This window comes from Schistocerca cancellata, chromosome 10 (genome assembly GCF_023864275.1).
Source record: "Schistocerca cancellata isolate TAMUIC-IGC-003103 chromosome 10, iqSchCanc2.1, whole genome shotgun sequence".
NCBI classification, from domain to species: Eukaryota; Metazoa; Arthropoda; class Insecta; order Orthoptera; family Acrididae; genus Schistocerca; species Schistocerca cancellata.
The window spans coordinates 219,827,522-219,837,990 of NC_064635.1; the positions used below are offsets into that span (position 1 = coordinate 219,827,522).

The 10,469-nt window shown below is 46.6% G+C and overlaps 1 pseudogene; it reads right to left on the reverse strand.

Annotated features, from left to right (window-relative positions):
* Positions 1–8,326: 8,326 nt before the first annotated feature.
* On the reverse strand, positions 8,327–8,444 carry LOC126106961 (5S ribosomal RNA; annotated as a pseudogene).
* Positions 8,445–10,469: the final 2,025 nt, after the last annotated feature.

A 10,469-nucleotide genomic window follows, 5' to 3' on the forward strand; every position in this document is an offset into this window, starting at 1 on the left:
CACAAATTGGCAGAGAGAAAGAACACCAAAAAACTGTAGGAAAATATCCAGCACACAGATTCACCAACAGAAACGGACTGAGATTTATTGAACTATGCCAACAAAATAATCTAAAAATACTGTCTACATCTTTGAGAAAAAAACCTAGAAAACAAAAGACCTGGAGGTCCCCCATACAAGAGATCGGCGAATATCAGATTGACCACATTGCCATCTCCTATTTCGTACAGAAAGAGATCCATGATGTCCAAGTCCGCAGAGGGGCGAACATTGACTCAGACCACTACTTAACACGCATTAAAGTGAAATTCACCCCAAAAAAATTCTATCCGAAGAAAACACACATGATGAAATTTGACACACGAACAATCAAAGAAACCAATCTGAAGGAGGAGTGGGAAAAGGAACCAGCTGACTCTTGCTAAAAATTTTGAACAAAAATTACAAAGAAGGCAAAAGAACTGATCCCATTGAAAAAGAACACAAAACACCCCTGGTGGGACTCTGGATGTGAAAAAGCGCTGGAAGAAAGAAAGAAAGAAAGAAAGCCTTTCTGAAGTATAACAGTAAAAAATCCCCAGAAAATCTAGATCACTTCCACAACACCAGAAGACAAGTGGCAAAAACAATCAGACAAGTCAAGAGGAAGTACCTCAAGGAACAGTGTGAGTCTATTGAAGAAAATTTCCGTAACTACACTCCTGGAAATTGAAATAAGAACACCGTGAATTCATTGTCCCAGGAAGGGGAAACTTTATTGACACATTCCTGGAGTCAGATACATCACATGATCACACTGACAGAACCACAGGCACATAGACACAGGCAACAGAGCATGCACAATGTCGGCACTAGTACAGTGTATATCCACCTTTCGCAGCAATGCAGGCTGCTATTCTCCCATGGAGACGATCGTAGAGATGCTGGATGTAGTCCTGTGGAACGGCTTGCCATGCCATTTCCACCTGGCGCCTCAGTTGGACCAGCGTTCGTGCTGGACGTGCAGACCGCGTGAGACGACGCTTCATCCAGTCCCAAACATGCTCAATGGGGGACAGATCCGGAGATCTTGCTGGCCAGGGTAGTTGACTTACACCTTCTAGAGCACGTTGGGTGGCACGGGATACATGCGGACGTGCATTGTCCTGTTGGAACAGCAAGTTCCCTTGCCGGTCTAGGAATGGTAGAACGATGGGTTCGATGACACTATTCAGTGTCCCCTCGACGATCACCAGTGGTGTACGGCCAGTGTAGGAGATCGCTCCCCGCACCATGATGCCGGGTGTTGGCCCTGTGTGCCTCGGTCGTATGCAGTCCTGATTGTGGCGCTCACCTGCACGGCGCCAAACACGCATACGACCATCATTGGCACCAAGGCAGAAGCGACTCTCATCGCTGAAGACGACACGTCTCCATTCGTCCATCCATTCACGCCTGTCGCGACACCACTGGAGGCGGGCTGCACGATGTTGGGGCGTGAGCGGAAGACGGCCTAACGGTGTGTGGGACCGTAGCCCAGCTTCATGGAGACGGTTGCGAATGGTCCTCGCCGATACCCCAGGAGCAACAGTGTCCCTAATTTGCTGGGAAGTGGCGGTGCAGTCCCCTACGGCACTGCGTAGGATCCTACGGTCTTGGCGTGCATCCGTGCGTCGCTGCGGTCCGGTCCCAGGTCGACGGGCACGTGCACCTTCCGCCGACCACTGGCGACAACATCGATGTACTGTGGAGACCTCACGCCCCACGTGTTGAGCAATTCGGCGGTACGTCCACCCGGCCTCCCGCATGCCCGCTATACGCCCTCGCTCAAAGTCCGTCAACTGCACATACGGTTCACGTCCACGCTGTCGCGGCATGCTACCAGTGTTAAAGACTGCGATGGAGCTCCGTATGCCACGGCAAACTAGCTGACACTGACGGCGGCGGTGCACAAATGCTGCGCAGCTAGCGCCATTCGACGGCCAACACCGAGGTTCCTGGTGTGTCCGCTGTGCCGTGCGTGTGATCATTGCTTGTACAGCCCTCTCGCAGTGTCCGGAGCAAGTATGGTGGGTCTGACACACCGGTGTCAATGTGTTCTTTTTTCCATTTCCAGGAGTGTATAATGTACGAGACTTCTATAAGACCTTTGCTGGGAGAATCAATGGATACGGCTCACGAAATCTATGTTTCAGAAAACCAGATGGAAAACTAGCGCTCACAAATCGGGAAAATTGTGAGGAGCTGGCGAGATACTTTTCCGGACTCCTCAATTGCCCTGAACCTTCTTCTAGATTCCCTCAAGAAACTGCTGTCTACACAAATCCAGAATCCCCACCACCTACACTAGAGGAGATCCAAAGACATATTCATAGACTGAAAAACAATAAGGCATCCGGAGAAGATATTATCACTGCAGAACTACTTAAAAATCTTGGACCAAATTCCCTCAAAGAACTCACTCAAATCATCACAGACATTTGGCAGACAGAAAAACTACCAGAAGATTGGAAATGCGCCCTAATTCATCCACTGCATAAAAAGGGAGACATGGCAGATATAAACAACTATCGAGGAATCTCCCTTCTCCAAGTCACTTATAAAATCCTCTCAGTTTGTCTTCTTCAACGAACACAAGAACAACTCGAACACAGTATTGGTGAATACCAAGCTGGCTTTCGCCCTCACCGATCCTGTGCAGAACAAATTTTCAATTTGAAGACAACACTAAAATACAAAGCAGTCAGAAACAGTCCGATCATTTGTTCCTTTGTTGATTTCGCAAAGGCTTATGATTCAATCGATAGTCTCTCTTTATTATCCTTGAGGAGCTAGGACTCGATCCGAAAACCCTAAACCTTATCAAAGAAACGCTCACAAACACAACTTCTAAGATAAAATTCCTGGGTGAAATATCAGAGCCCTTCCTGATCAAAACCGGCGTCAGACAAGGTGACGGCTTGTCTCCACTCCTCTTCAACCTTGTCTTAGACAAAGTCATCCGAGAATGGGAAAAAGAACTGAAGAATCAAAATTACTGGAAGCCTATACAACTAGGAAGATCGAAAGATGGTATTAAAATTTCATGCTTGGCATTTGCAGATGACGTGGCCATTCTAGCAGAAAACGAGACCACAGCAATTAAACAGATAGACATTCTCAAAGAATGCGCCGAAAAAGTTGGGCTACAAATTTCCTTCCGAAAAACCAAATTCATCTGCTCAAAATTTGAAACTCAAAAACTGACTACAAAATATGGACAAATTGAGAGAGTTCCATTCTTTAAATACTTAGGCGAGGTCCTAGAACCCACAGGGGGAGAGAAAACTGCACAAAAAGTTCGACTGCAAAAACTGAAAAGAGCATACTGGAAAACCCACAACATCTACAATAAAAAATGTCTCTCCATTCACTCAAAAATACGACACTACAATACAGTAATCAAGCCCGAAGCACTATATGCCAGCGAAACACTCACACTCCATAGAAAAGGCGACCTGGAAGGCATCCTGAAAGAGGAACGCAAAATTATCAGAAAGATTCTTGGCCCAAAAAGAACTGAAGATGGATACAGGTTACAGTCTCGGAAAACTACAGAAAAATTATCTAACCTCGCCGCAGACATCCGGAAAAGAAGACTAAAATTTTACGGTCATATCCACAGACTCCCAACACCCAGACTCTCCCACAAAATTTTAATATACATTGAAAAATTGAAAACCATACCCTGGATAAAAGAAACCAAAACAGATCTAGCAAATGCACAAATAAATTCTTCAGAAGTTATAAACAGAAATGTATACAGGCAAAAAATCAATAGTTGGAAAGTACAACCCGAGAATGAAGTTTGCAAGAGACAGGGGACAAAATGGACAGAGGAAAGAAAGAGAATTCATGGGGAAAGAATGAGAGAAGTTTGGAGAATTAAAAAAATTGAATCGGAAAAGCTTTGCGTGATCCGTATGGGTCCAATCGCACATAATAATAATAATGACATCCCAACAGTCCCCCTTGTTACGGCGAGTTTTTATGCGGACGATACGGCCTTTCTGACAACTGGACGACACTTGGATCAGCTAATCGCTAGGATGCAACGGCAACTTGCTGTAATGGAACGCTGGGCGCTGCAAAATAAGATAACGATGAACCCGACGAAGACGGCAGCCGTTCTGCTCACACGGAGGAAACCAGTTCTGAACGACAGACTCCAAATAGCTGACCAATTTATCCCATGGTCGCCGGGAGTGAAGTATCTCGGTGTCTACCTCGACAAAAAATTATTCTTTACGCAGCATATTGAAGACAAGAAGACGGCATCCCAGAAGATGGCCAGGTCATTGATTCCGTTCCTGAAGAGTAAGCATCTCAACCGTAAGACTAAACTCCAATTGTATAAGGCAACGGTGGAACCCACAATGTTGTATGGCTCCACCTCGTGGGGAACTACGTGCGTCTCCAACTACAACAAACTCCAAGCGCTGCAAAACATTTGCTATCGATGGATCACAGGAGCTCCACGGAGAACAAGAAACATCGACATCCGCACCACACTCCACGAGACAATTATACAAGAGAAGATCTATGACAAGGCTCTACGAGTTTTTGACAAGATCGATGCCCTTAGGGACGAAGTTCGACAATTAAAATCGGTAGGAACGCTAAACCCTGCAAGATGGTACAAGTATCGACTACCGAAGTCAATAACGTTTTACCCCCCATAGGCAATCTGTCATAACACGAGGAAGCAGTCACACATAACAGCCTTGACACATTTCACCCTCCACAGGAGACAGACATCACCAAAGACAGCAGGCTAAAGGACCCATTGCGTGCCCAAGCCTAACTAAATGCGTAATAAATAAAGTGTTTTCCTTTTATCCCTACATCTCATCCTAGAAGAATAAGTCATCAAGGATGATCTCTTCAGTCCACACTACACGCTAAAAAAACCGGACTGCTTAATATGAACTTTTGTGACTCTTTGACGTTCCCACTCCCTCCAAAAGGTGGCGCAGGCTGTCTTAATCATAAAAGGGGAGAGTTTTAGCCGGGAAAATTACTAAAGAAAAGCGATATTTACAAGACTCGCAGTAATAGCAAAACACAAGGCCTGCACCTCATCGGAGAGTCGTCGCTGTCACGTCGGGAAGTAAAGCCGGAAAACCTACCGACGATACGTATCTACGAGCAGACGTCGACGGGGAGTACCTAAAAAGGGAACCACAAGAGAGTTGTGGATGCTTCACACGCCATGCCGGACAGCACGGGCAAGATGAGGAAAAGTACACTGCCGCAAAATACGCTAACCTCCAAGGCAGGTAACTGGGCGTTAGCGGCCACTAGGCAGTTGCACTTAACTAATAATAACACTAAGTCCAAACTAAGATCAAGCAGTAGAAGGCGGCTAAGAGCTTCCGCCAACCTGACAGCCTCCACTTGTTGCGGTTGGTCTCACCTACCCTGGGAGCGGCAACACGCAAACAACAGCGAGATCTCAAACAGTGGAGGTTACACTACTGGATGAGGTCCGCTCAGCCTCAGACGTCCCGGCCGCAGCCCCTCAGCCCCACAGGGCCAGCACTCCCGGCCTGGCGTCGCACTGCGGACCTCCTCGCTGCTCCCTCCGAAGCCCCACTGCCTGGCACACGCGACGACCAAAGATGGTACCACAATGCTGACTATCGATACCCTCCACTGCTGCCATTCGTGGACAAACAATACTAGAAAACTCAGTGGTGCCATTAACACAAGAAGGAAAAAAGACGCCAGTACCGCTGTTACGAGACGCCAAGTTATGAACGGCAAGAACGCGACCTGCACAGGGCTCAGTCAGCTTCATTAGTTTAAAAATTGGAAAATAGCTTATTTTACAGGCTGTCTGAGGGGAATGGACCCTTCCTCGCAAGTGCGGGGAGAAAAGGGGTGTATGGAAAGAGTGCATTCACCGATCCCGCGAAAATGTGGAGCTCTCTGCTGACGTCATTGAAGCAGGAACAGTTGTCAATTTAGAAGAGGTAGCGGATTTAGTCTTAGAGTAAGATTCCGACACAGTTTTCGAAGACAACCCACAAATAGCTAACATTGTTTTTGAATTTCTAAAATCATTGCGAGCAGTGGAAATCAAACAATTAGTCAAGTTAGTGAGTACAATCTACCGGACCGGAGATATGCAACCGGACTTCTGGAAGAATGTCGCCCACACTATCCTCAACATATCAAAGGCAGTTAAATACGAGAACTACCACACCATCAGCTCGTGCAGCAACGTTCCTGACAATAATACTATACAGAGAGCTAGAAAACAAAATTGAACAACTCTTACAAGGCCATCAGTTTCGCTTTAGGAGAGGTAAAGACGCTACAGAGCTACCTGTGACGTCGGGCTGAATAATGGAAGCAAGACGTATGAGAAGTGAAAACACTTTCGTAGCATTTGTCGACCTAGAAAATGCGTTTGAGAATCCTCAGCGAAAGTGACGAAGAATTTCAGTATCTGTTGAATGGAAAGAACAGTGTAATGAGTACAGAATATGGAGTGAGAGTAAATTGACGAAAGACAAAAGTAATGAGAATTGGCAAAAATGAGAACAGCGAGAAACTTAACAGCAGGATTTGGTAGAAAATCCGAAGAAATTCTGGTCTTATGTAAAGTACACAAGCGGTAAGACGCAGTCAATACCTTCACTGCGCAGTGCCGATGGTACTGTTACCGACGACTGTGCCGCTAAAGCGGAGTTATTGAACGCAGTTTTCCGAAATTCCTTCACCATGGAAGACGAATGGAATACTCCAGAATTTGAAACACGAGCAGCTGCTAGCATGAGTTTCTTAGAAGTAGATACCTTAGGGGTTGCGAAGCAACCCAAATCGCTTGATATGGGCAAGTCTTCAGGTCCAGATTGTATACCGATTAGGTTCCTTTCAGATTACGCTCATACAATTGCTCCCCACTTAGCAGTCATATACAACCGCTCGCTCACCGATAGATCTGTACCTACAGATTGGAAAATTGCGCAGGTTGCACCAGTGTTTAAGAAGGGTAATAGGAGTAATCCATCGAACTACAGACTTATATCATCGACGTCGGTTTGCATTAGGGTTTTGGAGCATATACTGTACTCAAACATTATGAATCACTTCGAAGGGAACGATCTATTGATACGTAATCAGCAAGGTTTCATAAAACATCGTTCTTGTGCAACGCAGCTAGCTCTTTATTCGCACGAAGTAATGGCCGCTATCGACAGGGGATCTCAAGTTGATTCTGTATTTCTAGATTTCCGGAAAGCTTTTGACACCGTTTCTCACAAGCGACTTCTAATCAAGCTGCGGGCCTATGGGGTATCGTCTCAGTTGTGCAACTGCATTCGTGATTTCCTATCAGGAAGGTCGTAGTTCGTGTAATAGACGGCAAATCATGGAGTAAAACTGAAGTGATATCAGGTGTTCCCCAGGGAAGCGTCCTGGGACCTCTGCTGTTCCTGATCTATATAAATGACCTGGATGACAATCTGAGCAGTTCTCTTAGGTTCTTCGCAGTTGATGCTGTAATTTACCGTCTAGTAAGGTCATCCGAAGACCAGTATCAGTTGCAAAGCGATTTAGAAAAGATTGCTGTATGGTGTGGCAGGTGGCAGTTGACGCTAAATAACGAAAAGTGTGAGGTGATCCACATGAGTTCCAAAAGAAATGCGTTGGAATTCGATTACTCGATAAATAGTACAATTCTCAAGGCTGTCAATTCAACTAAGTTCCTGGGTGTTAAAATTACGAAGAAATTCAGTTGGAAAGACCACATAGATAATATTGTGGGGAAGGCGAGGCAAAGGTTGCGTTTCATTGGCAGGACACTTAGAAGATGCAACAAGAAAATATTTTGTTGAGCCCAACCTACATAGGTAGGAATGATCATCAAAATAAAATAAGAGAAATCAGAGTTCGAACAGAAAGGTTTAGGTGCTCGTTTTTCCCGCACGCTGTTCGGGAGTGGAATGGTAGGGAGATAGTATGATTATGGTTCGATGAACCCTCTGCCAAGCACTTAAATGTGAATTGCAGACTAATCATGTAGATGTAGATGTAGATTGATGGTCACGAAGTAGATGACTTTACAGAATTCTGCTACCTAAAGAAGTAAACTCCGTCCGAACAGGCCTTGGAAGGCGCAACGGTACCGACCGGCCGCCGTGTCATCCTCAGACCACAGGCATCACTGCAAGCGGGTATGTAGGGTCACGTGGTCAGCACACCGCTCTCCCGGCCGTGTGTCAGTTAACGAGACCCGAGCCGCCACTTCTCAGCCGAGTAGCTCCTCAGTTTGCCTCACAAGGGCTGAGTGCAGCCCGCTTGCCAACAGCGCTCGGCCAACCGGATGGTCACCCATCCAAGTGCTAGCCCAGCCCGACAGCGCTTAACTTCGGTGATCTGACGGGAACCGGTGTTACCAGGCCGGGAAGGCCGTTGGCAGGTCTGCCACCTGGGCATCAAAATAACCAACGACGAACGGAGCAAGGGGGTCATAAAAAGCAGACTAGCAATGGCAAAAAGGGCGTTCCAGACCAAGAGAAGTCTAACAGTGTCAGACATAGGCCTTGATTTGAGGAAGAATTTTCTGAGAATGTACGTTTGGACAACAGCATTGTATGGTAGTGAAACATGGACTGTGGGAAAACCGGAAGGGTACAAAATCGAAGCATTTGGTGCTATAGAAGAGTGTTGAAAATTAGATTGGCTGGTAAGATAAGGAATGAGGAAGTTGAAACTTCCTGGCAGATTAAAACTGTGGGCCCGACCGAGACTGGAACTCGGGACCTTTGCCTTTCGCGGGCAAGTGCTCTACCATCTGAGCTACCGAAGCACGACTCACGCCCGGTCCTCACAGCTTTATATCTGCCAGTATCTCGTCTCCTACGTTCCAAACTTTACAGAAGCTGTGAGGACCGGGCGTGAATCGTGCTTCGGTAGCTCAGATGGTAGAGCACTTGCCCGCGAAAGGCAAAGATCCCGAGTTCGAGTCTCGGTCGGGCACACAGTTTTAATCTGCCGGGAAGTTTCATATCAGCGCACACTCCGCTGCAGAGTGAAAATCTCATTCTGGAAACATCCCCCAGGCTGTGGCTAAGCCATGTCTCCGCAGTATCCTTTCTTTCAGGAGTGCTAGTTCTGCAAGGTTCGCAGGAGAGCTTCTGTAGAGTTTGGAAGGTAGGAGACGAGGTACTGGCAGAAGTAAAGCTGTGAGGACCGGCCGTGAGTCGTGCTTCGGTAGCTCAGATGGTAGAGCACTTGCCCGCGAAAGGCAAAGATCCCGAGTTCGAGTCTCGGTCGGGCACACAGTTTTAATCTGCCAGGAAGTTTCATATCAGCGCACACTCCGCTGCAGAGTGAAAATCTCATTCTGGAGTGAGGAAGTTCTCCGCAGAATCGGCGAGGGAGGGTGTATATGGAAAACACTGACAAAAGGAACGGACAGGATAATAGGCCATCTTTTAAGACATCGGGGAAGAACGTCTAGACACAGTCGTATGGGACAAAGAGTGTAAGCAAAAAAAGATATATGACGTACGTATAATCGAGGAAATTGGGTGTAAATGCTATACAGAAATAAAGAGGGTAGAGAATCGGGAACCGCCACAAGATCGCATCAAACGAGTCAAAAGACTGATTAAAAAAAAATTAAGACTCCGTGACTTCTGCATGACGCCTCAATGATGAATGACTGGTGGCCACCTAAACTATTGAGTTGACGCGTAAGTTTGAAGCGTCTTGCCGTGACTGTAACAAACACAACAGATGCGCATAATAGAGACTTAAGTCATCAACAATACATTCTTGTTCACTGCTCACAACAGCCTGCAACGCTGGGGTAACTTTTCGACTCGTCGACTGTACGAATCACGCCGTTTTGAGGCGACGAATTGGTCGAGCCATGCTCGGAGCGCATTTTAATCCGGAAACGAAGTTCCTTGAATGTTGTTCGATGGAGAGCGGAAAAGGAGAAAAATCTGAGAGCGCAAGATTAGATTTATAAAGTGGGTGTGGAATGACAACCCAACACCTGTACGGTCCTTTTCGTCACTCTAGCAGAGTGCGAACGGGCGTTATCGCGGAGTAGCCTTCTCGGTCGCTGTTCTTGGACTGCGCCTGCAAGACGCCTCCTGGTAGGTTGCATCATACTGGAACTACATTTGAATGTTTCAAGTCCTTCAGTTGTCTGACCGGGGGATAACGGCGCTCAGCACTCAAAGCGGCGGAAGAAGAAAACTGTATGCCAATAATCTCTCCTCCTTTAATGATACCGGTATGTAAGTACCTTAATCAATAAATTCAAAATACGCTATGTGATCAAAAGTATCCGGACACCTGGCTGAAAATGACTTACAAGTTCGTGCCGCCCTTAGCCTTGATGACAACTTCCACTCTTGCAGGCATGTGTTCAGTCAGGTGCTGGAAGGTTTATTGGGGAGTGGCAGCCCGTTCTTCACGGAGTGCTG